Raw genomic sequence first — 3,899 nt, forward strand, 5'->3', positions numbered from 1 at the left:
AAGAGGTCCAGAAGAAGCAGACATAAGGCAACTCTGACCAAAGAAGCTTATGGAGGGCTGGTAAGGAGCAAAATTCGATGTGACTGTTATTGCTATTAACTGCTGTTGAGTTGATTCTGACTCATAGTGAACCCACCGTATGCAGAGTAGAACTGCACTCCATAGAGTTTTCAAGGCTGTGATCTTTTAGAAATAGATTGCCAGGCCTGTCTCCTAAGGCTTCTCTGGGTAAGTTTGAACCACCAACCCTTCCGCAAACTTATTTGTATTACTCAGGGACTCTGTCTATGTGTTTAAGAAGCACAATTTCTTTACTCCAATACCAGCTCAAAAAATCCAAGACTACTGTTCCCATCGCTGAACATAGAGTATTCTCCTGAGAAGTCTTTGTAAAGCCCTGTTGATGTCCCTGTTCCTCAGGCTGCAGATGAAGGGGTTCAGCATGGGCGTGACAACAGTGTACAGCACTGAGGCAACCATGGCCTTCCCGGAAGAGGGTGATGCTCCAGAACTGAGATACACACCAAGGCCTGTCCCATAGAATAAAGAAACCACAGACAGGTGAGACCCTCAGGTAGAAAATGCTTTATATTTCCCATCGGCTGATGGGATTTTCAAGATGGAGGAGACAATTTGAGTGTAGGAGAAAAGGATCCCTGTGAAGGGAACAATTCCGAGAAGGGCAGTCACCATAATATATAGCAGGATATGATTGACGAGTGTGTCAGAGCAGGCAATTGTGAGGCCTGAGCAAGTTCACAGTAAAAGTGTTGAATTATCCAATTGGTGCAGAAGGACAGCTGCAGCATCAACAAACTCTGCATTAGGGAGTACTTCATACTGATGAACCAGGACGCAAGAACCAGCAGACCAGGGAGGCAGAGGTTCATGACGACCAGGTAGTACAAGGGGTGACACATGGCTACAAACCAGTCATAGGCCATCAAAGGCAGAAGAAATGTGTCCATGCCTCCAAAAACCGTGAAAAAATACATCTGGGTGATGCAGCCTGCGTAGGTAATGGATTTGTTCTGGGTCTGGATGTTCACTAGCATCTTTGGGATGGTGGTGGAGATGAAACAGATGTCAGCCAAGGACAGGTTGGTTAGGAAGAAGTACATGGGGGTGTGGAGGTAGGAGTCAGAGATGATGGTCAGAATGAAGAGCAGGTTTCCAAGCACAGTGACCACAAACATGGACAGGAACATTCAAAATAGTATCGGTTGATGCTCTGGGTCCTGGGAAAATCCCAGGAGAAAAAATTCTGAAGTGCTTGTTTGATTTCCTGGTTCCATGTTGCCAATAGTTCACCTAGTAAACTGAGGAGGGGAAAGAACATGAAATAGACACAGGATAGACTCTAGATTCTCTCCATTTTATTTCTTTAAGTCAAGAATTAGATATAAAAGCCTTAATATTATGAGATTTAGGAACCCTACTTTCTGTCATTAGTTACATGCAACATTTCATAATGTTCCTTGGCCTCTGGGACACTCACACATCCCCTTTATCTCTGGTTTAGAATCACAATAGCTACAATTTTGAATCTTGGAGATAAAATGGTCCACGTACACTCTAACATACATAAGAAATACAAGGCCTAGTGAACCTTTATAACCTTATCCAGGTCATCTGCCTTTCTTGGGGGTATTACCGGGACTTCGAAGAGGGTCAAATAACCATGCCTGAGTCATGAAGAAATCTGAGAAGAGGGGATAATATCTGGATAAAGTATTGAAGGATGAGTAGGGTTTAGGTTTGCTTCCCAGAGAGTGAAGGGGAGGGAGGAGGGAGGAAGAAAGAGAGGGAAAGATAGAAAAATACAAAGGGATGGAGAAGGGGAGGAGGGAAGAAGGAAGCAAGGAAAGAAGGAAGATCTTTCAGAAGCAGATTGCCAAGCTTCACCAAATAATGACTTTTGCTGCTGTGTTTTACATTGTTATAAGTGTTTTTGCACACTTGTTATTCTTCAATACCCCAAATGACAAAGGAAAATGGACACCATTGGCTATCATCACTGTCAGTCTTTTTAGGTATAAAAGAACAAAGCAAATCATGTCTCTAGAGTGAAAAAAAAAAAATCATGACCATATTTAACTATGGATGAATATCTTCACTCTGACTCATTTGGGAACCAGCAATTTGCAACTATCTCTGGAGGCTTCTGATCAGTGAAGAGATGTTCTGAGCAAATGGGCACAGCTCATCTTTAAAGTATGATAATTTGTAAAAGATTCCCTTAGGTTTTGATGAATGTGGCTTGCTCACTTGTATTCCAATTTATTTTATTGAGTAAGATAGGAGACCAAATCAAAATCCAAGCCTGTTGCTATAGAGTTGACTCGAACTCACCCATGTGTTGTAGTAGAACTGCTCTGTAAAGCTTTCTTGACTATAATATTTATGGAGAATCAAACTTGCTTTGATGGACAAAACAAATGGTCTGGCTGATGCAGGGTTTGTTCAAAGTTCCTTGGGATTCAAATTCACTGCAACAATTACTTCTTTCATAAATTGCCATCTTGTGTTGCAGCAGCAACAGTCCACCTATTATTCGAATGGGTCACAATATTTTAATAATAACAATCACCATAAGAAGAAATTATTTATCATATTGTACCATTTATATGAAATGTCCAGAAGAGGTAAAACCAGAGCAGAAAGCAGACTGATAGTTTCTAGGGGCTGAAAGGAGAGGGAGATGGGGTATGATTGTTCAAAGAACATGAAGTTTTATTTTATGGAGATGAAAATGTTTTAGAACTAGATAGAGATGGTGGTTGCACAACACTGTGAATGTAATAAATGTCACTGAATTGTTCATTTTAAAGTGTTTAATTTGAGTTAAGTGAATTTTACCTCAATAAATTAAAAAAGTAAAAAAAAAAAAAAAAAGAGAGACAGACAAAATTTCCTACACATTCAAAACCATCTACCTTGGAATGAGGTTGGGAAGGTCACTTTTCATTTATGTAGTTCATTCATATAGTTCAAAAATTATCCAGACCTAAGAAATCCTTCTTGGGAAATGGCTCTAGGATTTTTGAGTAATTGACAAAGAGCCTACTTTGACTCGCTTACTTTGGACACATCATCAGGAAAAACCAACTGTTAGAAAAGAACATCATGGTTGGCAAAGTAGAGGGCCAACAAAAATGAGGGAGACCTTCAATGAGATGAGTTGACCACAACAATGGATTCAAACATGCCAACAATCACGAGGATCGTGCAGGACCATGCGATGTTTCATTCTGTTATACATAAGGTTGCCATGAGTCAGACTCAATTCCACATCAACTAATAAATACAACAAATGTTAGCTGAAGGGGATAGGAAAATTAACGTTGTGGTGTTTGTCCCCAGGAAACCTCCCTTCAAGAGTTAGGGACAAATGCAGAAATAGGCCAGTGTAGTAGAATGAGTTAAATGCAAAGATAAAGGTGGTCTAAAGAGTGGAGTATAGAGGAGATGCTCCAAATCGAGGGAAAGATTCCTGGAGGAGGAAACGCCTGGTGAAGTTATCCTGTAGAGGGTTGAATAGGGGCTTTTCTGGCAGAGAGGAGAGCAAGGGAAAAGGCTGAGAAGCAAGAAGCAGTATGGCACGGAATACTCTTAGCTGGTTGCTGTTGCTAAAGCACAAAGTAGGAGATGGAAATGGTAAAGAATCGGAGAAGTGGGCTGGGACCACAACTCTGGGGAGGGGGGGCCTTGAAGAGGATAATGGATATAGGATGGGAGCTGTGGAGGGGCTGCAAACAAAGGAGTAACATCATCCAACTCACAGTGTTCCCTTGTGCCTAGAGTGAAAGGTGGGTTTAACGCAGGGAAAACTCAAGGAAAACAGGGATGGAAAATTCTCAGATAATTGAAGGGACCAAGTCACTTATTTTACAGAAGAG

The 3,899-nt window shown here is 41.2% G+C and overlaps 1 pseudogene; it reads right to left on the minus strand.

Moving 5' to 3' along the window:
- Positions 1–342: 342 nt before the first annotated feature.
- Positions 343–1,295, minus strand: LOC126071124 (olfactory receptor 7D4-like; annotated as a pseudogene).
- Positions 1,296–3,899: the final 2,604 nt, after the last annotated feature.

This window comes from Elephas maximus, chromosome 3 (assembly GCF_024166365.1).
Source record: "Elephas maximus indicus isolate mEleMax1 chromosome 3, mEleMax1 primary haplotype, whole genome shotgun sequence".
Lineage (NCBI taxonomy): Eukaryota > Metazoa > Chordata > Mammalia > Proboscidea > Elephantidae > Elephas > Elephas maximus.